The sequence below is a fragment of the Pan troglodytes genome, chromosome 2 (assembly GCF_028858775.2).
Source record: "Pan troglodytes isolate AG18354 chromosome 2, NHGRI_mPanTro3-v2.0_pri, whole genome shotgun sequence".
Lineage (NCBI taxonomy): Eukaryota > Metazoa > Chordata > Mammalia > Primates > Hominidae > Pan > Pan troglodytes.
In genome coordinates this window covers 4,576,087-4,602,382 of record NC_086015.1, presented here as the reverse complement: position 1 = coordinate 4,602,382, position 26,296 = coordinate 4,576,087, and the positions used below count along the sequence as shown (strand labels likewise).

General features: G+C 36.6%; 1 long non-coding RNA gene across 14 annotated transcripts in view; it reads right to left on the bottom strand.

The window, feature by feature from the left end:
* The window catches only part of LOC104005445 (uncharacterized), a 346,407-nt gene extending 335,263 nt beyond the window's left edge, over positions 1–11,144 (bottom strand). For 13 of the 14 annotated variants that reach the window (XR_010155471.1, XR_010155473.1, XR_010155469.1 and 10 more), the window contains exon 1: positions 10,691–11,144. This is a non-coding gene — a long non-coding RNA (uncharacterized LOC104005445). The remainder of the gene's footprint in view (positions 1–10,690) is intronic. The other variant, XR_010155482.1, reaches the window with a different exon arrangement.
* Positions 11,145–26,296: the final 15,152 nt, after the last annotated feature.

Sequence of the window (26,296 nt, the reverse complement as noted above, 5' to 3'; positions counted from 1 at the left end):
AAGTGGGATAAAGATTTATCTGAATATACAGAATAACCAAAAATGTAGGCCATAGCAGCTACAACTAGTTGCCTAGAAATATCCCTTATTCATTTCTTGCTTTCCAACAGAAACCTGACTTTTCACTCCAAGGACCAATGAGCTCAGCCTCCTTTGTAACTAAGAGAGGCAATTCAACATAAGCATGGCCATTATGGTGCAGAAGTGTCATGAAGCAGATTTTTCTTCCTGACACAAAAAGGGTAAGCTGTCCAAAGACTATTGACTTTTCCCCCTTTCCTTCTTCTTGTCCAAAATATGGTTGCAACAGCTGGTAATGTGGCAACTACCATGTGAACATGAGTATAAAGCCACATGCCAGTAACCATGATCTAAAGAGTTAGAAGCAGCTAGGACCCAGAGTGCATTCCATGAGCAGAAGAATCAGCCCTTAATTTCCTCATATATAATATTATGGGTGGTAATATGTATTTGTCTTATCATTTTTATGTTACATTTCCTGTTGCTTGTTGCTGAATTTAATCTTTACTCATATACAGACCCCATGAGCAAACATAGTAATTTAATTACCTCAACTTAGTTTTAGTTTCTCTCATATGTGAAAATGATTATACTAGTACCTATCTTATTGCTATGATAATCGAATAAGACAATACACTTAATAAGTTTGTGCAGATTAGTTATTTATAGCAGAGTAACCGTTACCTCAAAACTTAGTAGCTTAAAATAGTAAAAAACTTTTATAAATTCACACAATGGATGTGAGTCACAAATTCAAGACTGGCTTACCTGGGCAGTTCTAGCTCAGTGTACCTCACGAGGTGCAGTCATATACTCAAAAGAGCTGCAGTCCACTGAAGCATTGACTGGGACTGAAAGAACTGCCCCTGACATGGTGTGCCCACATGCTGACAAACTGGTGCTTGCTGTTGGCAGGAGGCCCCAGTTCCACTCCCCATAGGGCTACTTGAGTTACCTCGCAACACAGCAGCTGTCTCTTCCCAGAACAAATGATCCAAGAGAGAACCAGATAGAAGCTGTCCTTTTTACGACCTAGTCTTGGAAGTCACAGTGTCATTTCTACCACATTCCCATTGTTAGTTACAAATCAAAAATTCCAATCCACATTCAGCGAGAGAGGAATTTGTCTCTGACTTTGGAACGAAAGTATATCCAAGAACTTGTGGACACATTTTTTAAATTACCAGAGAAGGACTGTAAATTTCCAGCCTATTCCTTCCTCCATGGCATTGTTCCACCCTCACCTCAACAGGTGCATGTACACAGGGGAGCATGCACACACACACACACACACACACACAAACACCAGTTTTCCTTTGTTCTCAGACAGAAAGACTAGGTTGCATGTAGAAAATTAATAAAGTTTTTTTATTATTGTTGTTCCAAAGAACTTAAGTAAGATTAAACTTTATTTCAAATTTTAAAAAACAGCTTCCAGCTCTAGAGAGAATTCATTATTGGGCAGCGGTAAAATGTCAGCAAAGGCCATGGCTTGTTATTATAAAAATTACAGCATGCTTTGGCTCAAATCAAATTCCTTGAAATGTAGCATCTATACCAGCAAGAGGCAGATATACTAGGGTTAGCATATGGCAAGTATTGCCCTGACCCCTGATTCTAGAACTAAATGATGTGTGACTATATCAGAAGGAAACCAATTTCCGTAAGTTTCATGTGAGGAGCAGTTTCTCTACAGTCTCACCATCTGCTGCTAGTTAAAATTTTTGTGCCTGCAAAATGATATTTTTACTCCCCACCCTCTACCCCTTTAAATGCTGTAATGAACAAGAAGAATTACTGAAAATGAGGAAAGCTATCTCCATACATACTTCAAAGCACTCATTAATGGAAGTAGAGTACCAATTTCATTTTTTGAAAGCATACTTCAGCTTCCAACGTACTGGAAAATTTTTACTGATTATGAATTATAGCATCATGTTAAAAATGCCTTTTGATGCTTTATGATGGTGAAACGAAGATCGCGCACTTCTATGTTTTAATGATTGGTTACAGCCTTCACAAAAATCTCTGCATGTTTTAGTATTACAATTTGGGGACAAATCTAGTTAGCTTGTGTTAGTTAAGAATTCACTGGTTCTCTGATCATTTCAAGTGACTTGAAAGTAGAGAGAGAGAGACTCATGTAAGACACAGAGCTGAGCCAGTTTCTATGATTAGAAGGAGGTAACCTGGAGTGGGAGGACCTAGGGGATGAAAGCTGCATAACCATCCTTGACTGTCTTCTTTATTTACTCCTATGATGTTTCAATCAGTTATTTTGTACTTCTCTATTTAACAACTTAACATCACAGCCTTAATAATCTTTACATATTTATATTGCATTCAAATAATTAAGGAGGTTTCACTTACGTGATGTCCTCAGGCAGCAAGTGACCATCTGCCTTACACCATCTCGCCTACAAATTTACATGGGAACTCCGTGTATACGTAAACTCTTATGTATAACAAACAATCAGACAATAACGGCATTCAACAAAAAGCATGCATTTCTGTATTGGGTCTGCAGGTCAGCTGGGTTGGCTCCGCAGTCTATGTATTCATTTGACAGGTCTATCTTAAGGGGACAGCAGGTTTCAGGGTGAAAGTTCTTTAACAGAATGTCAGAAAAACAATTGTTCAAGCCCATAATTGCAGAAGCACATGGTGAGTTTTTGTTTGTATTACATGTCACATCTGCTGACATCCCTCAGGCCAAAACAAGTGACATCCAAACCCAAAGTCAAGAGACAGGGAAGTACACTCGTGCCGTGGAGGTAGATGGGGAGGAAATTAATACTTTTGAATAATAATCTAATATACCTTTCTGTGATCTAGAAATTATGTATTTTTAAACCAAAGTTACACAATAAATAATACTGTAAAACATGTAGTACAACTATAGTTTGAACACCTACCATTTCAACACAACTTCTGGTATAACAGTGGTTCTTCGGGCTTACAGAGGTGTACAATAATTTCATGTGGAATAAGTGATTTTAAAAATAAATAATGGCCCTAATTCTACATACAAGGATTTACATTATTTGTAATATCCAAATTGATGTCTTTGATGATTTGATGATACTATATAGAGTAAATTGGTGTTTATGTCTAATTCCCAAATGAATTATTGATATTATCATCCATTTAGTTAAGCAACAAGTCTTTATTTAGGCATTACTACGTGTATGCACTCTACCCAATCCTAGCAATACAAAATAAACAGAAACAGAATGGTACCCAATTTCTTGTAACTCACAGGTTGGTAGAAAACAAACACATTAAGTGATTGTGATTTTTTAAGTTGATATTAAAAAGGTTAATATTAAAAAATACAAGATGTTGTGAAAGCCTACAGCAGAGGGAATAACACAAATCTAAGAGGTCAGGAAAGGCCTTTATAAGCAAGTGACCTGTCAGTTAGAACTGAAGAGTGAGTAGGAATACAGCAGATGAAAAATGTGAGGGAGGATATTCCTGCCTTGAAATGAACATGGCTTTTGTGAACAGCAAACAGAAGTTGCAAGTCCCAGATGGCTTCTGTGCAATATAGAAGAAAGGAGAACAATACAGATTAAGCTGGAAAGGTAGACAAACATGAGATCATGAAGCACTACTCAGGAATATATTACAGAAATTGCCGAAGGCCTCAGTCAATGGCACTGGTTGAAAAGTTTTACACAGTGGGAAATGGCCATGGTGATCAGCGATGAATATAAGTCAAATGCATGCAATAGATATTCAGAAGGACAACTGAGAAAATCTTAGTGCTTGGGGTTTGAGGGTGGTGGAGAAGAAGTATCAAGAAAGATATGCAAATAGAAAGGCTAGTGTAAGTGGAGTTTTTAAATTATTAAGTGGAGACTCTCCGCTGAAAGCAGGAGAGGACTGGAAGTTTGCTGGAGACCCACAAAGACTCAGTGTTTTCAATGATTGGACAACCAGTGTCACAGAGTATCTCTTACCAGCTCTCTCCTTTGGTCCTCACCTTCTAGCTTTTGCTGTGGTCACTTTTAACAAACAATTCTCATTCTCTGCTTTTTCACTTCAGGGACTTTGGCTGCCAGACAGGATCTCTAACTTTCTTTTTATTAGTCCCAGGTTAGATTTTAAGTAAGAGTTCAAAAACAGCAAGACTGGCTTTGCTCTCCCACTAAAAGGGAGATATGTGGATAATAAAAATCCCCAAGAGAGAAGTGAAAGTAGTTCCTGTTATAAATACTGAGATTTGCAGCAATGTCTTTTTGACACCAAAGCCACTCTGCCACACTAAATAGGTGTCACTGTTACTACAGAGATTAGGACTTGCCACTAGACAAAGCGGTCTACAATGCTTGGAATATTGCAAATAAATATTTTCTAAGAAAATTCTGTGGTCTCCAGTTAAAAGCAAACAAATAAAAATAAATAAAAACATTATTATCCATTATTACAAGAAAATATTTTGTAGGACAGAAGTTCTTTTTCCATTAGAAAACAGATGTCCACATCCATTTGTAACGACTTATTTCCTTCCCAGATGTTACTTTTGCTGTGTAGCCGTAAGTACCAAGAATAATGTAACGTCCTTGTTCAAAATGTCCAATAATCAGCTGAAGAATTTTAAGTGTAAAATACTGCTAGGCTGTCAACGTGTTGGGGCACCTGGGTGTGCTGTAACATTGCTCCCTTCATGCAGACGACAAATGTAGACGAAGCCTAACTCTTTAGGCTAGCTTGTATTCCTTGAGTTCTCATGAATGGTAATTTTGAAGTAAATAATGCACTAGAAAGAAAATTAACTGCTGACTTAGCAGATGATGAAGTGCAGCTCTATGGACTCAATTGCCCTATCCAGAATGCAGGCAAGTCTCAGTATGAGTCTGTTCCATTGTGCCCCCAACAGTGAGGTCTGCATACTAAATTTAAGGGTTTTCTTCTGCCACAAAACATATGCTAGTATACCATAAATTAAATCACAGAAGTCACTATTTTCTAGATACATCATTGAAAAATTTATCATTTTTTCAGGAACCAACAGGAAATTTCATATACATATGGAATGCCCACGCTTTCTTTTTAAACTCCTCCCAACAGACAGAAAAGGAAAAAAAAAGGTTACGTTATTGGAGGGATAGAATCATATTTTTTACTGAGGAAGACATTTGAAAACTATGCTATTTAAAGACTTGTAACAGGCAAAAGGGTCCAGCTGCTTGCTGCTTGGAGAAAGACGCCAAAATAACAAGAGCGAGGTGTGATAGAAAGAGAGCAAGCTTTATTATCTGTGGTAGCAAGGGCAAGACTGGGCGGAATTCTTTCCAAACATTTCCACTCTTTAATTTGTGGAGGGAATGCAGGGGTTTTTAAAGCAAGAGGTTTGGAATGCAGGAGAAACAAACGGTTTAGGAGGTGTCAGGTGGTGCAACCTGCTCCGATGACTTGTTTTGAATTATTATTCCATCTAGTGAAGGAACCCGTGCCAGGATGGGCCCAACCAGGTTACAAATCAATTGCAGTCAATCTTACAGTCAATCTCTAGTCAAGAGTGGATTCCAGGCTTGAGGTAATCACGCGTTGGAGAGAGAACTCTGGAGGTGTCTGGTCTGTATCAGGATCCGGCCCCTAAAGCTTCTAAGGAAATTTATGACCAGATAAGAGAGCATGGTGTGTGCTTAACAAGTACCTAGGTAAATAAATGTGCATAAGGCATGGGAGCATAAAGTGGGAAAGGGAGAGGAGAGTGGAGGTTCACAGCACATTCCGAGGCTATATTTCAAGATGAAAGAAAACACATTTGTAGTTTGGCTCAAAGCTACATCTTGAGACTGGAGAGAAAGGAAGAAAGAAAAAAATGGTAAATGCAGTTTGAGCTAAGCTGCTTAGTTACAGACTGTTTTGTTTGAAAGTTTTTCTTGAATTGATTTAATGAAAATAAATATCATGCTTTATGCCCAGTGCTAAGCATTAGGTCTAACAAGCAACAGTTCAAAATATAGTTATGGAATGGAGGGAAGGAAGAGGGAGAGAGGGAACAAAGAAGAGAGGGAAGGAAGGCACGGAGGGAGGGAGGGAGGGAGGGAGGGAGGAAGGAAAAGAAGGAAGTTCACAGTATCTTGAAATAAGATACATATTTCATTAATCTTTTTATCTTTGTAATTTGGTAAAGAATCTTGCACACAACAAGTCCACAATAAACGTTACTGAAAGAGTTATTTTATAAAACAAAGTGCAATCTTTTTCTTAGAAGGTCCAGCTTATCAAGTCAACTATAGTATTAACATATTTTGAGATATTTTTGAAAATGAAAGTGTGGGTAATGAAATAATTATGAAAATATTTTGAAAATTCCTTCATATTTTATAGTTTATATTGATGTTTCATACCATTATCACAGTAGGGAAGAATTATCTGGCACTAGAAAAAGTCACAAAAAATAATGAACAGCAGTTTCTTTTTAGTTTATGTTTGTTTCACTATTCATGATGATTGTTTTGCTACTATTCTCAATTATTACGGATGTTAAAATGCATTTAATAGGTATCACAGCACCAAATATACTCCTCAGCCATTTAACAAGTATCCAAATTTATAGTCTTTATTATAGCTTGTTTTTCTGTTTCTATAGAAATATGTAGCTATTTCTCCTTTCTTGGAGAGTTTACTACTTCCTCAGGCATGGGGAAAAGTCAGTACTAAGTAAAATATTGTGTTTTTTTATATACAGGAAATGAGCAAATTGTAGCATAACAGAGGTAACTTAGAAGTTTCAATCACTACAAGTACTTACTCTCACTGTGATTTATGCAGCCATATTGGTCAAACAGCAAATCATTTGCATCATTAAGAACAATAGCATCTAGAGATGAGACTGATCTTTGAAAAGGTAAGGTAGAAATGTGTATGCCAAATAAATATTTAGTGATAATATTGATACTATATTTGAAAAACAAAATCCGATTTTAAAAATGTTGGCTAGAATAAGCAACAACATAATTACAATCCCTGGGAGAAATAAATATTAAAAGTTTGGCAGACATTGAATTCTGGGGAAATTGGTAAGAGCATAGCATAATTTGAAAATTATTCATCCAATCTGATTAATCATTACTTCCCCAGGAATTTTAAGAATTAAATTGTTGCTAAAAATGAAATAAAATGAGTAAGAATTTACTGTAAAACCAATACCATTTTTTGCTGCATACCCAGCGTTAGTCATTAAAACCATTGACATGTAGACAAAAGTATATCCTGGGTAGTGAAAATGGATTTTTAATGTACACCCAGGATTCTCAAATAGCCCCTGGGGTTCTGGTAGAGCTCAACAATACCACAATGTAAAACTAATTCTTTAATACCAGAATTGATCTCATAACTTTGAGCTTATTTTTGACATGTTATCAAAGACAACAGCAACTCACTAATCTGCCAACCTCAGAGATAATGAATAGCCCTCCAGCAATAGAAAGTTTTTCTTTTGGAACTAACTTCCCAAGATGATTCCTTCAAATAACTTTATAGACCAGTTTAGCCTCTTTCCTAAGGCGCCTTTTTCCTTCTGATCAACATGCTGATGGAATGTCTTCAAATCTCAAAGCTACTGTTTAAGAGAATCAATAATAATAGTACTTGTCATTTTATATGCATTTATCTGCAACCTCATGAAACAAAACACTTGTTAACAAAATGTGGGTAAATAACACTGATGCACAGAAAACCACACTGCAAGTAAGAGCTATATGTTTCAACAGCATGTTTATAAATCGTTTGTATAAATGAATGGCCTGACTTCCAAATACTCTTCCTATTTCTTTTTGTTGCCTACTCATTATATTCAAGAACACCACTAACGCTGAATTGAAAATATAAAATTGGTTAAAGTTATGCTTATAAAGAGCTGTCCCCTAGATATGATGGTCAATACTGAGCCTCAAATTAATATATCCATCTTGACTTTACATGTGGTTGTAAAGACTAAAATTGTTGACTGAGCTCTTAAGAGGAAGATTCCAAGAAGCATGAAAACTCAGAATAATTAATTAATGGAAATTAATTTGATTGCCCACATTTAATATTTTCCCACGAATCCTTTATGACATTGAGAAATGGCTTTCAAGAAACACTTGGCTGGATTTGCCTTCTTGTTTTTCTTTAAAAATTTTTTTCACAAAAGCTACGTTAAAAGTTCTCTTCACATCAAACAAAAATTATTTATTTATACTGTACCAATCTTCATTTATACACTTCCTTCAACCATATCAAACTTCCTGGTACTTGAAAATAAGGAGCAAATGAACAACTTGCTTGGCTGTAATAACTTTTATTTCCAGTGAATCCTTGAGGTGAGTCTCCATTTTTAAATCCACAGTGAAATGCATGACTACTGAATAAGAAAATACACAACCTCAACAGCTTGGGCAGCATAACATTTCAACTGAGCAACAGACACATCAGCTGAAATAATGTACACTTTTCTTTGTCACACACACACACTTGCTGGTACCCCTGGTAATCACATACAATATGTGATTACATCTTCCAAAATCCAGCATGGAATCTCAGCTGATTGAAGTCTTTTTCAACTAGTTGTTTCACATCTTTGTTTTTCCTTTTTGATTCTCTATCTTCCAGACACACTTACTCAAGCAAACTATCATATTAAAAAACTAGCGGAAGATGTTACAGCACTGTGAAAAGCCCTCTGTAAATACTCCCTTTGTTTTTTCAACTTTTAATGTTGATGGCTTCTCATAATGGAAATTGTGTTTCCCAACTGTGGTCTGTGACTGTTTCTCAGGGGCTTCCAGGAGATGGTGGGGTGAGGTGAAGTGGGACTCATCTCACTACCACAACATTCTAAAATCTCTCCTTTCAACATGAAAATACATTGGAGCCGTTAAGCTTCTCCTGGTCACTCATTATGGTTCCTGGCCTATGCTTTGCACATGGCTTCCTTCCTGGGGTCATCTTGAGTCCCTCATAAGGCCTCACGGCAGGCAGCAGGCTCTCAACTCAGCGTCTAGCACATGGGGAATTCAGAAAGGATCAGTGTGCAAACTAGACCTTTACTCTGTGTGTGTGTATGCTGCACATCTCTCCTAACTTTACTGGGGCAGCCCCTTGCAGTATAAGGGAGGTCTACACAAAGATTCTCCCCAGAGCATCAGTGGAGGGGTGAGACCAAGTGTCTCTGCCCCGTGACTTCCCTTAATCTATCCAGAACACCTCTTCTCATGTTCTGGAACTACAAGCGAGAAATTCAACAAGGCAAGGGCAGCTTTTCTTTCTAGCTTTTCTCTCTTCTCTTTTTAGACCAGCTATGAGAGCCAAGAAAAATGGAAAGGGAAAATGTCATAATAAAAAGAGGGTGCACATTGAGTCACAGAATATCATGTGATATATCAAAATATAATAATATCATCCTTTTATATTTGTTTGGGGAATAGGTCACAAATTTTCACCTACATTTAGCTTTTTTTACATTCTTATTCTCCTTGCCATCTGCTCCCGATTTTGAAAAAGCACATTCACACACACCTTCTAGAACATGCAAATGAATAGTTGACTTTTAAAGACTAGGGGTCACAAACATTTGGAGTACGTGCTCAAAATGTAGGTTTCTTGTATCTGCAACCCTCCCCCCTTTTCTTATTCAGTAAATCTGGATTGCAGTCCTGAGAATTTCATTAAAAAAAAAAAAAAAACTCCTGATGATTCTGATGTACCTAATGCTGAGATCACAGTCTGAGAACTGTTAAACTCAGAGGCAAGAAAAGTCAGCAGAGGGAAGAATTAAAGATAAGAAGACAGATACGATGGTTAATTTTATGTGTCAAGTTGAGTGGGCCAGGGGGTACCCAGATTAAACATTGCTTCTGACTGCGTCAATGAGGGTGTTTCCAGATGAGATTAGCTTTCGAATCGGCGGAATGAGTAAAGTAGATTGTTTTACCCATGGTGTGAGCATCATCCAATCCACTGCAGGCCTGAATAAAACAAAAGGTGGAGGAAGGAGGACTAACCCCTTCTTTTCATCTCACTGCTTGAGCTGGGATATTTTTTCTTATCTCCTGCGCTGGAACAGAACCTAGTGGTTCTGTTTCTCGGGAGAATCCTGACTAGTATAATACGCGGTATATACAGGTCTAGTATAACGGATCTGCAGAGTTTTTACCACATCTCAGTGAAAATCAATCTTCATAATTAAGCTGTAAAGTGTTATTTTAAAAAGCAGAAACTTCCTAAGAGAGAAAACACTATGGGTGACAACAGTTATGAGTAACTAGATATAAACAATTATTAAGTATTCACATAGAAGGATTGGATTGTCGAACTGGAGGAAACCTTAAATAATGTATTCTAATCAGTGATGAATGTAGGGTTTGTGAATCCAGCGGTGCATACCACTGGGGTTGCGGGCGTGAGGCGGCTTAAGAAAAATAATTTTAAAATACGAAGTCAGAAATATTGAGCTCCCAGGGCTTTGAAAGTGACCTGTGCAAGTGAGGATGCATGAAGTTCAAACTACATAAGTTTTGCAGTAAATCTACAGGTGATTCCAAACCCTCTTTCTTGAGGATGAGCAGGGAGGCCAAAAAAGCAAAGAACGTTAACCCCGTTCTCACACTGAGCCAGAGGAAAAACTGAGCAGAACCTTCGGGTCTCCGGACTCTTCATATTATACACTTACCTCCTTATGAGAGGTGACAACCTGCTAGCAGCTCTCACTCGCTCTCGGCGCCTCCTCGGCCTCGGCGTCCGCTCTGGCCGCGCTCCAGCAGCCCTTCAGCCCGCCGCTGCGCTGAGGGGGCCCCTCTCTGCGGCTGGCCGAGGCCGGAGCCAGCTCCCTCTGCTGGCGGGGAGGTGTGGAAGGAGAGGCGCCCGCCCGCCGAGGCTGCGCGCCCGGCGCTAGCGGGCCGGCGTGCGTTCCGGGTGAGCGCGGGCTTGGCGGGCCCCGCACCCGCAGCCGGCAGGCGCCTGCTGGGCTTGATCGGGGGAGGAGCTCCCTGTGGGCTGCCAGAGTGCCCGGGCTAGGTGCCACAAAGTCCCGCTGCGACTGCCATTGAGAAGCGAAGCCGGCTGGGCTTCTGGGTCCGGCGGGACTTAGAGAACTTTTCTGTCTAGCTAAAGGTTTGTGAAAGCGCAAATCAGCACTCTGCGTCTAGCTAAAGGTTTGTAAATGCACCAATCAGCACTCTGTGTCTAGCTAAAGGTTTGTAAACGGACCAATCAGCACTCTGTCAAAACGGACCAGTCAGCTCTCTGTAAAATGGACCAATCAGCTCTTGGCAAAATGGACCAATCAGTAGGATGTGGGTGGGGCCAGAAAAGGCAATAAAAGCAGGCCACCCGAGCCAGCCAGGCAGCCGTCTCAGGTCGCCTTCCGCGCTGTGGAAGCTTTGTTCTTTTGCTCTTTGCAATAAATCTTGCTGCTGCTCACTCTTTGGATCTGCCCCTCCTTTAAGAGATGTAACAGTCACAGCAAAGGTCTACAGCTTGACTCCTGAAGCCAGCGAGACTACCAACCCACTGGCAGGAAAGAATAACTCCAGATGGGAGGAAGGAACAACTCCAGACGTGCCACCTTTATGAACTTTATGACTGAATAATATTCAATTGTATGTGTATGCCACATTTTCTTTATTCATTCATCCATCAATGGACATTAAGATTGCTTCAAGATTATGTTGTCTAATTTCGATGTTCCAGGTGTGCAGCTTCACTCCTGAAGCCAGTGAGGCCATGAACCTACCCGGGGGAACGAACAATTCCAGACACGCCACCTTTAAGAACTGTAACACCACAAGGGTTCAAGAACCCACCAATTCCGGACACAATTATATCTTCAATATTGAGTGTTATATACATGATTCATTTTCAACTTTCATACCAGGAATCATGTGGGCTCCCACAGGCTTCCTTTGAAGTGGAAAGATAGAAACTCTTTAAAGTAACCATTTGTTACTACTAAATATTAAATAGTAATTGGCTGTTAATCCAAAGGTGAAACAACAGCTTTTGGTCCATTTTGAAATGTTTAAATTATTTGCAGTTTGAAACATTAGTTTTATGCTAAACCATCACAACTAGTTTTTTGTATTGTAATTAATAGCAGCTAAATTTTAATTTAAATTGTGAGGGTTTAAATGTGTTAATTTAAATGTGTTTGGTGGAGATAGATTAGTGGTTTCTAAAATACTTTAAGTTCTCTATTATATTATTTCCAGGCATAAGAATAGAAATGTTATAAAGTTTTCAAAATATATGTGAGTGTTTTGTGGAATCAAGTATCCCACATGATGAACACCAAGCCGTGCTGAAAATTAGAGTCATTTTAGAATCAGGCCTTCTAACATGAAATTATTTATTTTACTATTTCTGAATAATGCTGTTCAACAAATTAAAATCAAACTGGTATATGCCAAGAATTAATCCAATACATCACTCACTCACGAATCAAGATGAAGTAAGCATTATGGGAACAAAAATAATAAAATATGAATTGCATTTTTATAAATCAACTCATTTATTTTTGTAACACCTTTGAGGAATGAAAAGCCTCCCAGAATACAAGGCAAACACAACATTACGAATGTAATTTATGAAAAAATAAAATTTTACAAGCTTTACTGGGACTTCAGTGTCCAAAAATATAGAATGTTTGATTTTGGAAGGTCATTTTGAAATCACAGCATGGTCTCAATGAAATACAAATTATAGGTTTGCATGACCAAAATGAGTGAGACAAATTGTTACTAAAAAAACAGTCTACCAATAGCAGTTCCTCCCTCAGACCAGCTCCACCTTATCCTGAGTCACCAGATAATGATGAAATTTTCTGCTTTAAAGGTTTATATGTCAGACAAAGGACTATTTGCTAATGTTTATAGATACTTCATTCAAATCAATAACAAACTACTCAGTTGTTTTTTTAAAAAATAGGCAAATGATATGAACAGGCAATTAAAAACTACAAATAGCCAATAAATACATGAGAAGATTGTAAACATCAAAATTGAAGTGCAAATTCTAAAAAGTGACAATATTTTTAAAAATGTTTTAATGTGGTATAATACATGTAACATAAAATTTACTGTCTTAGTCATTTTTAAGTGTACAATTTGGTGGTATTATGTATAGCTATATTGTTGTGGAACTATCATCACCATTCATCTACAAAATTCTTTCTATCTTGCAAACTGAAAATCCATACCCATTAAACACTCTCTGTTTCCCCCTCCTTGACAGACCCAGGCAACCATGATGTCTCTGTGAGTTTGACAACTTTTAAGTGCCTCATTTAAGTGGACTCAAACAGTATTTGTCTTTTTGTGACTTTATTGTTCAATGTGGCAATATGTCTTCAAAGTTCATTCATGGTATAGCATGTGTCCAAGTGTCCTTCCTGCACAATATTCCTATGTAAGTATACAACACATTTTATTTATCCATTCATCATTGCTTCCACATTTTAGCTATTGTGAATAATGCTGCTGTGAACATGGGTGTACACATATCTTTTTGAGAACTTGAGTTCAGTTTTGTTGGCTGTATACCAAGAAGCGGAATTGCTGAATCATATGGTAGTTCTACTTTTCAGTTTTTGAGGAATTGCCATACTGTTTTCCACAGTGGCTGCACCATTTTTGCATTCCTACCAACAATGCACAAGGGTTCCAATTTCTCCACATACTTGCCAACACCTTTTCTTTTCTTTTTCTTCTTTGTTCTAATACTAGCCATCCTAATGAGTATGACGTGGTATCTCACTGTAGTTCTGATGTGCATTTTCCTAATTAATCATCATGCTCATTGTGTTAGTCTGTTCTCACACTGCTAATAAAGACATACCTGAAACTGGGTAATTTATAAAGGAAAGAGGTTTAATGGACTCACAGTTCCACATGGCTGGGAAGGCCTCACAATCATGGTAGAAGGCAAAGGAGACGCAAAGGCACGTCTTACATGGCAGCAGTCAAAAGAGCGTGTGCAGGAGAACTGCCCTTTATAAAACCATCAGATCCCATGAGACTTATTCACTATCAGCAGAACAGAATGGGAAAGCCCAGCCCCCATGATTTAATTACATCCCACCAGGTCCCTCATGGGAATTATGGGAGCTACAATTCAAGATGAGATTTGGGTAGGGACACAGACAACCATATCACTCACTGACTATTTGATTATCTTTTTTCGATAAAGATCTTTTCAAATCTTTTGCCCAATTTTGAATCAAGTTGTTAGGTTTTTTTGTTGTTGAACTTTAGGAGTGTTCTATGTATACTAAATGTTAATCCTTTGTCAGATATAAAATTTGAAAATATTTTCTCCCATTTTCTGGGTTGTGTTTTGCTCTGTTGATAGTGTGTTTTGATGCACAATTTTTAGAAAATTTAATGAAGTCTAATTTGTCTATTTTTGTTGTTGTTGCCTATGCCTTTGGTATCATCGCCAAGAAATCATTGACAAATTCAGTGTCATGAAGATTTTGCCCAATATCTTTGTCTAAAAATTTTATATTTTTAAGTGTTATATTTGGGTCATGGAACAATTTTGAATTGTTCCAATCAATTTTATACAGTGTTAAAGATCCAACTTAGTCGTCTACATGAGGATGTCCAGTTCTCCCAATAACATTTGTTGAAAAATTGTCCATTTCCACATTGAATGATCCTGACACTTTTGTTGACTATCATGCGACCATATATTTGAGGGTTGATTTCTGGGCTCTCTATTGCATTCCATTTGTATCCATTCCATATGTTTGTCTTTTTGACAGAGCCACACTGTTTTTACTACTGTAGCTTTGTAGTAAGTTTTGAAATCACGAAGTATGAATCCTCCAGCTTTGTTCTTTTGTATCAAGATTGTCTTGGCTATTCAGGGTTCTTGGACATTTCATATAAATTTTAGCATGGGTTTTTCTACTTCTGGAAAATATATCACTAGGATTTTGATAGAAATTCCATTTAATATGTAGATAGATCACTTTGGATAGTATAGATGTATTAACAATATTGTCATCCAATCCATGAACATTGGATATTTTTGCATTTATTTATGTTTTCTTAAATTTCTTTCAACAATGTTTTGTAATTTTCAGTGTATATGTCTGTCACTTTCTTGTTTAAGTGTTTCCCTAAGTACTTTATTTTTTTGATAGTATTATAGATGAGTTTTTTTTTTTAATTTCCTTTTGGATTATACATTATTAGTGTATAGAAACACAACTGATTTTTGTATGTCAATTTTGTATTCTGCAACTTTACTGAATTTATTATTTATAATGTTTTTCATGGAATCTTTAGGGTTTTCTACATATAAGATCATGTTATCTACAAACAGGTGATTTCACTTATTCATTTTATATTTGGATCCCTTTTGTTTCTTTTCATTGACTATTTGCTCTGCTAAGACTTCCAGTACTTTGTTGAATAGAAGTAGTGAGAGTAGGCATCCTTGTTTTGTTCTTAATGTTATAGAAAAAGCTTTCAGTCTTTCACTAATGAGAATAAAGTTGGTTTTCAGTTTTTTTATACATAATTTTTATTATGTAGAGGCAGTCTTAGTTTGTTAAATTTTGTTAAATGCTTTTCTCTGCATTGATAAAGATGATTATGTGAACTTATTCCTTCAATCTGTTAATGTGGTATATTACATTGATTGGTTTTCATATGTTAAATCATCTTTGCATCCCAGGTAGAAATCCCACTTGGTCATGGTGTATGATCATTTTAATAGGCAATTAAATTTGATTTGCTAATATTGTCCTGAGGATTTCTGCATCAATGTTCATAGAGGATATTGACCTGCAATTTGCTTTTTTTTTTTTTCAAATATTTTGTCTGCCCTTTTCTCTCACTTCTCCTTTGGGAGTCCTTCAGCATGTATGTTGGTGTATTTTATGGTGTCCCACAGCTCCCTTAGGCTGGGTTGCACTTTAACCTTTTTCCATTCTGTTCCTCAGACTTGATAATGTCCATTGTTGTATTTTAAGTGTACAAGTTCTTTCTGCTGGCCCAAACCTGCATTTGAACCCCTCAAGTAAATTTTTATGTCATGTATTATATTTTTCAGCTCATAATTTCATTTAGTTTCTTTTCTGTCTTCTACCTCTTTATTGATGTTCCCATTTCATTCACACATCATTTCTCTTTTATACTTTTTTTACATCTTCCTTTAGTTCTTTGATCATCTTTAAGAGAGTTATTTTAAAGCCTTTTTCTAGTAGATTCACCGACAGTTTTTGTTGTTGTTGCTTTTCCCTTTCAACTGAGCCGTATTTCCTATTTCTTTTTATCTTGTAAATTTTCTTTTGTTGAAAACTGGACATTTGAATCTAATAATGTGTTAATTCTAGGAATCAGATCCTCCCTTTTCCATGGAGTATATTAGGTTTTATTTCTGTTTTTGTTCTTCTGATTGTTGTAGGCTGTCTCTGTGCCAGGGATCAGACTGAGGTGCAAACCTAAGGTCTTTCCAGGTCTTCTCTTACCTGACACCCTTCTCTGGGCATATACAGTGAATTTCTAATTTCCCCTTTATATGTGGTTGCATTTGAATGTTATAGTTCTTAATGTCTGGCTCCCAAAAGGGGAAGAGTTAGAAATAAAGGTTAAAACAGGCCCCAGCCCTTTAAATACTTTGGAAGTCACTTCAACCAAATGGGGGAAGCTTGCAACATGGGGGGGAGATGCAAAAAGAATGATTTCCTGACTATGATCAGAAGCAGCAATCAGCAATCAGAGTACAGATTCCCAATATTTAGAGGACAGGATTTAAAGGTTTTTGTTGTTGTTGTTGTTGTTGTTTTCCTTCTTTCTTTCTCTCTTTCTTACTCTACCCTGGCTTTTGCAAGCTGCTTGCCAGCAACTCCTGAAACACATGCCCACAAGCCTGCCACGTGGCTAAGGGATTAGAATGGGTAGCTGTTACTGTGCAAAGAGCTAAAATACGACCAAAATCTTTCTTTAAAAATCTGTCACATGCTGGGGCCAACAAGAGTGAGGCTTCTTTTTTTTTAAAATGTGTATGGGCATGACAATTTGGATTGAAGGAATTGTGAGTGTGCAAATTGGAGTAAATTTCTAGAAAGCAATTTTATAGTATTTAACACATTATTTCACATACTCATTATTAATTCAGCTTGACTTTACCATGCAGACAAATCATAATGTAAATACTCAAGTACGTATGTACAAAGATTTTTTTAAAAAAATGGAAGTAATCGAGGCCAGCTGGGTGTGGTGGCTCACCCCTGTAATCCCAGCACTTTGGGAGGCCGAGGCGGGCAGATCACCTGAGGTCGGGAGTTTGAGACAAGCCTAGCCAAGATGGTGAAAACCTGTCTCTACTAAAAACAAAAAAATTAATTGGGCGTGGTGGCACATGCCTATAATCCCAACTACTCAGGAGGCTGAGGCAGGATAACCACTTGAACCCGGGAGACAGAGACGCAGTGAGCCAAGATTGTACCACTACACTCCAGACAGAGTGAGACTCTGTTTCCAAAAAAAAAAATAAAAATAAATAAGTAAATAAATAAATAAATAAATAATTTATGTTTCACATTGATGTATATTGAAAATAACCGATGGGATATTATAATACAGAAATAAATATATAATAAAATGTAATTTCTAACAATAATATAAAGCGTTGCAGGGAGAATTAAAAGTAGTTTATGTATGCAATTGAACTTATGTTGTCATCAGCTTAAAAGAGATTGCTATAACTATATAAGATTTTATATAAGCCACATGGTAACCACAAAGAAAATCTATAGCAGAAACACAAAAGAAAATGAGAAATGTATCAAAATATATCGATGCAAAAAAATTTTTAAAACACAGACAGCAATAGAGGAAAAGAAGGACAAAAGATCTATAAAGCCGCCAGAAAATACTTTTTAATGGCAATATTAATTTATTTGCTATTAATAATTACTCTAAATGGAAATAGATTAAATCCCCAAACAAAGGACAGAGTGGCTGAATAAATGAAAAAAAAAAAAAACCAGGATCCAATTATGTGAATCTATACTCACTTTACACTTAAGGATACACATAAACTGAAAGTGAAAGGGTAGAAAAGAATCTTCCATGTAACTGGTAACCAAAAGAGAGCTAGGCAGACATACTTATGTCAAACAAAATAGAATTTAAGTAAAAAACTGTTACAACAAACAAAGAAGGACATTATATAGTGACAAAAGTATGAATTTACCAGGAAGATATAGGAATTATTAGAATACATACATCCAACATTAGAGTACCTAAATATATGAAGTAAACATTGACAACTGAAAGAAGTAGACAGCAACACAATCATAGTAGGAGACTTTAATACCCTATCATATAATGAATAAGACATCCAGACAGAAGATTAATAGGATACAGAAGACATGAACTACGCCTTAGGAAAAAAATGTTTATGACTAATACACAGAACAGTCTACCCAATAGCAGTAGAATGTATATTAATCTTTAAAGCACATGAAACATTTTCCAAGAAAGATCACAAAAACAAGTCCTAATAAATTTTAAAAGATTGAAATCATACCAAGCATCTTTTCTGATCACAGTGGAATGAAACTAGAAATCGACAGCGAAAAGAAAGCTTGAAAATTCACAAACGTGGAAATTAGACAACATAATCTTGAAGCAATCTTAATGTCCATTGATGGATGAATGAATAAAGAAAATGTGGCATACACATACAATTGAATATTATTCAGTCATAAAAAGAGAAGAAAATTCTGTCAAATGCTACAGCATGGATGAACATTGAGGGCACTATGCTAAGTGAAATAAGTCAGTCACAGAAGGACAAATACTGCATGAATTCCATTTACACGACGTATCTGAAGTAGTCAAGGTCATGAAAGCAGAGGTGGAATGGTGGTTGCCAAGTATGAAGGGAGGAGCTGCTGTTCAATGGGCATAAAGTTTCAATTATACAAGCTCCAAAAGTTCTAGAGATGTGCTATTCAACATTGTGTTTATAGTTAACAATACCATAGTGTACATTTAAAGATTAGTTAAGAGGGCAGATTTCATATTATGTATTTTTTACCCCAATAAATAAAGGAATAATCAAAATTGAGTGTTTTAGTGGTTAGGTTTTTAAAAATTAGGTCATTTTGGGGGGCCGGGAGCAGTGGCTCACGCCTGTAATCCTAGCACTGGGGGGGCCGAGGTGGGCAGATCACCTGAGGTCAGGGGTTCGAGGCCAGCCTGGCCAACATGGTGAAATCCCAACTCTTCTAAAAATACAATAATTAGCTGGACATGGCGCATGCCTGTAATCCCAGCTACTCCAGAGGCTGAGGCAGGAGAATTGCTTGAACCCGGGAGGTGGAGGTTGCAGTGAGCCGAGATTGCACCACTGCACTTCAGCCTGGGCAACAGAGTGGGACTTCATCTCAAGATAATAATAATAATAATAATAATGATAATGATAATAAATAAAATTAGGTCATTTTTATTATGGCCCATATTGCAATTGACTAAAAATCAAAGTAAAGCAGAAGAAAGGGATCTGAAAAACCAACAGTCTTTTTGTTGATATTGGTTTATGTTAACATATCGCATAGGGATTTCCTATTGATGGTTTTCTTGTTCACTTTTTGTTAACTGTAGCTTTTCACTGAGTTGTTCAAACATCGTAGATAAGAGTTTCAATTTGGAATCTTACTAAGGTAAAACTTGAATAGAAAACAAATTATTTCAGCGAATATTTATTCGTTTGTAATTAGAACATTTCAATTTTCTCCCTCTCATGATGCTTGTGTGCATGCAGTCTAAATATGTGGAGAAGTGACTGAACGGACTTCTGAAAGAGACAGAGGAACTCATTACCAACAGAGAATTCTAACTTTGGACTTAAACAAGAAATAAAAAGGCTTCACAGTTGTGAAGATTCAGAATTCAAAGATAATATTTGTCCAGAAAACTGAACTATACTTCACTTTGATGGGAATAGGAAATTTTAGATATAAATCTAAAAGGAAGAAATGAGTAATTGTAAGGCATTATTCATTCCGAAGTTCTGTCCTCTATGTCAAAGGAGCTCCTCCTAACTGAATCTGTGCATAACTCACTAGTTCTAGAACTTCATAGCTAATTAGAAATCAAACATTCAGGACAGACACTTTAGTTACCTATTAGGAATGACACTTTATATAAATCTCTCCCAATAATTAATTTGATATTTTACTGACCCACTGTTCAGAATTAGACTGCACAAGCAGCCCTACTTTACATCATCAGTGAGCTTTCATGCATATGATCTCTGTGTAGAGCAATATGAAAATTTACAATTCTATTTTAAAACTTTACCAACTGTTAATAGAGTTTGAGTATCAAAAGACATAAATCATTTCTGGGCAGAACAGACATTGTAAACCCTGCTAACTTCAGAAGACATAGGACTACTGAGCCAAATATCAAATAATGTGTTGCCTGTTTGAATTAAAAATGCATTTGAATCATTGAGGATTTTTGGCAACCTATAGTTAAGCTGAAGAGATGGGGTAAAAATTATTATTTGTACCAGTCAGTCAAGATAATGCAAGTTAGAATATTTTCTATTCCTTCTGAGGTGCCTCAGAGTTTGTCATGACCTCAAGGAGTTTCTTGTGAAGGAGTCACTGAGCTTCAGACCACGTGACTCTACCAACCTTGACCACAACTGATTGGACCAATGTGGGGACCTGACCTCAGGGACGTGTCCACAGATCAGTGGTCTTCAAGCTAAGCAGTAGAGTGACTTGAAAGTTTGGCCAAGAAGAACACCAGGTAAACTGGACGGTGACTAACAGACCCAGTAAGATCTTCCCTCTAGAGGAATCTGAACTGAGGTGCAAGCTGGAAAAACTACGAGACAGCTAAAAGTCATGCATTATTGATGTAGTAGCAATCACGAGATAGGAAACAGAGCACAAAAACATGTAGTAGTGGTATCCAAACACGTGGAGAGTTGAGCAGAAAGAGTACCTGGGTTAGCAACAGGTTATAACGGGGAGAACTGAATGGCTACTTCAGAGGACAGATCCTTAAGGAGGTGATGAGTCACTGCAGGTGCTGGCAGACACCTTTCTTACTGAACCAAAACAGCATTGCATTTCTCTATGAAACTTTGCTCCATGGCTGCTGAAGTGCATTCCTCTCTTGTTTATCTTGTCACATATTCTTTCAAGACACCACCATTCGGCAGACAGTAAACAAGAATACTTCCTTGCTCCTCGAAATCTGGAAAGATCTTAAAAATGCATTAAGTCACTACCATTTTTACTCCTTTTAACTAGTCGGTAATAGTTATAGAAATCCAGGCACCTGGGCTAATGAAGAAAATAGTTTATAAATATCATCAGAATTTATTACCAAGATCATCAGATGTGTACCTGCCCCTTGGGGTAGGGCGTAAACTTGCCCATTTACCACGGTCTCCACCACTTCACAATGTCCCCTGATATTGGGTTAGACTGCCAGGTACTATCTGTCATTACACTTATATACTTGGATGTTCTTAGCATTAAGAGGAAAATAAAATAGTATTGAACCTATGAGTCTACCGAACTGTGGTAAAGTGAAAGATAGACTGAAAATCTCTAACTTTCTGAAAACAGGAAAGGGCATAGCTTGGTAGAATGGAGAATAATTGTAGGAGATTTACATGACATGATGTGTGTCTGGATCAAAGGAGCACAAGTCAAAATTTCATAAGGAATGATCCACCTTCTCTCTTGGTCTGTAAGCATCTGGATTTTCAGCCCAGGTCTAGATACAGAATGCTTCATTGTTGAATAAAATAATGCCTTTTTACAGAGTTCTTTTTCCTGGTGGCTGTTAGCTGTTTAAAGTTGTGCTGAGAGTTTTTGAGGAAAGAAAAGGAGTTTAACTATGATGCCAGTCCAGAACGAGTGAATAATCTATTTGGGAAGATAAAATGCAAATATAAAAATCAGAAATATTCTCAATTTTGTTATTACTGTTAATAAGTAGCAAAAGCCATCATTTATTGAGCAGCAACTATGTTGGAAAGCCACTTACATATATAAGACGGCATTCTTAATTCAATTCTTGTTATGTGGGCATTGTTGCCCAGATTTTAAGAATGAAGAATCTAGGATCAGAGAGGTTAAATGGCTTGCCAAATTAAAAAAATATTATTCAATGTTAGAAGATGAAATTTGAACAGTCTGTTTGGATCCAAATTCCATGCTATATCTAATGTACCATTCTCTATACTTAAAATGTGTTTTTCTGGAAAAAATTATCCATTGATATTTATATCTTTTGATATCACAAGAATTTTTGGCCTCTCATCAAGATGAAATATATTAGGAAATGAGATAGAATGTTAGAATTAAATTGTTTTGAGACCTCCAAATTCCCATTGCTATGGAAATCATTTTGTGCAATGCAAATATTTTAACTGGCTAACACTCAAGGTTTTCCAGATTAAATTTTTTTCTTTCTCTCCATAGAATAGTAGTTATTTACCTTTGTATGGCTCATTCATAGTAAATCTCTTAATTTCCTTGGTGATGTTTATTTAAATAATTGATCTCCTTAAATGAAAGCACAATTATAACAAGACAATTTTTGTTCCATAAAACACACATTCACACGATTAAAAACCTAATTTAAGCTTCCATTACTGTATTATTAAAGAAAATCTTCATGTCACATTTATGTTTGAAATCATCTAACTGTTTGATTTCACAACGCTTTCTCTCTTTATAAAGGGTCTTATTTTCTAGAAATTATGTTTTAGATTTGCAAGGCACTGTTTTTGATAACCAAAGCTAGTAGTAATTAATATAATTCTTGGTCATTAAGAGAATAACTTGATTTTATTTGACCATAGTCAGAGATATTATTTACTGAATGCCTATGACAGAGATGTATCTGAGTTATCCTAACCAGAATTCTATGTTGCAGATATTCTCTTCATTTTGCAGACAAGGTATTTAAACCAAACCATTTTGCAGACCAGCCAAACAAGAAGTGATGTAGCCTGAATTCACTCAGATCTGACTTCCTCAAGGATAAACTACTAAATTACACCACCTTCCACCTCAAAGATTAAGTAATAAAATGGATGTGATCACAAATGGATGAAACCTTCTTCATGTTGACTGGGTGTTTAGCTAGATGAGCAAGAGATGTTATCCAGTGTCCCTTCATTACTGACTAACCTACGTCTAGGAGTGCTCTAACATACTGGGCAGGTTCAGAAATCCAGTCTCACCATCTTAAAATTCTTAATAATTTTTTAATAAAGGGTCCCATATTTCCAATTTGCACTGGGCTCTGTAAATTACGTAGCCAGACCTGCCGTGAACCCTGGTGTGTGGTGCTGAATGTACTCAGATGTCATGCCTTTTTCTCCTTTGTAAAACCGTGCCGTGTGAACTAACAATAATCTGGTTCTGTGTGTAGGAACAAAAATAAAGAGCACCTAGTAGAAATAAAAAGGGTATGGTCAAAAGAAAGAAACTATTTTTAGAAAGAAGATACTGGCAGATGTTTATTGTTCAGACTAGCCGTTAACAGACGTCCTGGGCTCCACCAAAGTTACTAAAATAAATGTTAACTCGTGTCCTTAAATGGTGTATGCTAAATACGCATACCCTTTTCCACCACTCCCATTGCCTACCACCACGTCACTAAGTTACTGCACAAAATATCCAATTTATTTTGCCTTAGGGGCCCTAGGCCTAAGCAAAAAAAAAATAGGTCCTTACCTGTTATAATTTGTAACTTGGCTGTGGGAGGAAAGTGAATGCAAGTCTTTTAACTGCAGTATTATACTCTACCATCGAATTTCCCATTCAAAACCGACACACATGAAATTTCAAGATACTCAGACTTTATTTATTTTTAACATGGCGTCTACGTTGCTGAGGTCTCTCAACTTTCCTCCAGAGAAATTTGGTACTTACAACATTGTTGGCTTTTAATATCACCAGGGAGATATAAAGCCCTGCAGAAAACTGTTTTCTGTCAAAATTACAATGGACCTGCATATTTTAGCAATTTCAGCAACATTATGGAGTCTGATCAGGCCAGTCATTGACCAGTTGCTCACCCCTATCAATTGTGTTAGCATTTAACTTGTCACTTTAAACTACAAAGGTAACAAAAGTTTAAGAAGGTTACAAAAAATTTAATCCCCCACTAAAGAAAAAGAGAATATTACTGAATTAGACAGATAAATTATCTTCCTCCTCTGTCCAATTTTGGTGATAATTTACTGGGGGTTTTCTTCTCAATACTTTGCTTTTATGAGGCTTAAAAGATGTAAGATCTTAGAACTGGTAAAAATCAATATGAATTTCCATTGCAGTGTCTGTCAAAGTAAAGGAAAAGTTAGCAAATAGCTGTGAGGTTTTCCTGGTTCAAGGAAAAGCAAGTGAGTGGCATGCGTCATAGCAGCAACTAAGATGCCTCATTTTCTGTCTGCAGTGTCCCACGTTGCCTTCCAGTGACAAGACCAATGGAGAAATCAAGCAGGAGAGAGTACCAGAAATCGTTTCCTTCATCCCATCTAGATGCCACTCTGATGGACACCCATGTATAAATTTATAAGTAGGCAGAGGTTTGCTAAGTTCAAGAATAAAACCACAGTCACTTAGATATACCAGATTCTTCCATTTCTCTTAGGACCTGGGAAGAAGATCTTCACCTGCCAATTGTTTGAAAAGCAGTTTTCTAGTTTAGCAGAATATTTTAGTATATTTCTCTCCCCAAATCTCTTCTACTTTGAGTGGTATTCTGACCAATCTCAATCCACCGGTCAATCATACATTCAATTAATTTTTTAAAAGCTGCTTTATTGACATTTTCTCTCCTTGAATGAAATGGTTATTTGTCAAATGCATACAAAAATCACTGGGTTTGTTGACCTGTAATTCTGTGGTGTTTAGAAAGTTCTTGGCTAAGCTTGTACCTGTATGAACACACTGCTCAACAGAGATAAATAATACACTGTTTTAAGTGTTTCAAGTGCAGAGGAGGGTGTGAATAAAACACACACTGTGAAAACATGAACTCATGCATATATAATTGAGTGGTAGATAGAGACATAAATGCTAGCAGGAATATGTTAGCAGAAAAATAAATTACTGTGTTCAAGACAAGAATATATTATCATGGAGACACATTAGCAGTGCCTGATTACCGAATATCTTTTTACTTTGCAAAGAAGAATTACCTCAAGGTATCAGCTCGGATTTATATATGCTAGCTCATTGTTCCATCGTCTGCAGAGCTGCCTGCCTCTCCATATGATCTCAACAACACAAAATTACCAAAGTAAAAAAGCTCTCAAAAGTTGTTTGTTTTGTAGTATGTTCCCAAGCCAAGTTATGTAAAATAATCATTAACACTCTCAGGCAATAAACCTCATTGTCATCTGCTTAGGTCCCCAGTGAGCAATTCATAGCGTTGCTAGCAACATGTAAACACATTTTCCACTGACAAGAATTGTTGAGAGACCATGCTGACGCTCTAACAAACTTATTGTTCTAAGACAAAGAAAGATTACTCTAAAATTAAAGAGCCCACTTTACTAAAAAAATGTGATGAGAATTGTCAGACTTCTGTAGATTGAAGCATCCCAGTGGTACTCAGAAGACTGCTTTATCCTACGACTTGTGTTTATTGTCTTACAGACTGAAGGACGCAATAGAAATATAGAAAAGTTACAGCAAAACAACAAAGTGCAAACATACTTTTTTAACTGCAAATTTTTCTTTAGAGATTAGAGAGTCTTTTTCAAATTCAGTATATTACAGTGAGAAAATACAATACTCAAGTTAGTGAAACCTAATTCTTAGGAGAGGACCCAGAAAAAAGCGTGGAAAATACATACTTTCTTTTTTAATAAGTTTGTATACATACAAGAATGACAGAGAAGCGGAAGATATATTAGATACCAACACAGAAATGTCCTCATAACATGAAAATCAAACTTAAATGAAATAATGAATATGCACATTCATGTGTGGGCACACACACATAAACACACACAAAAAAGTTTTAAAGTCACTTTCTATCTGGCACTTGGTATTGGAAGAATATAAGGTAATACAATAGTATCTGTCGTAAAAAAAGTTCACAATCCAGTACGGTAATTCACACTTATATTTCAAATGGAGTGACATTTCTTTACTTAGAGCATGTTTAATTCCCCCAAAGTTTAAAAGTTGCTCACATACAAAAAAATGAAACTGAAGATAAGTAGAAAAACTAAGGCCAATATAATGCTAGGTCATATAAAATAAAGC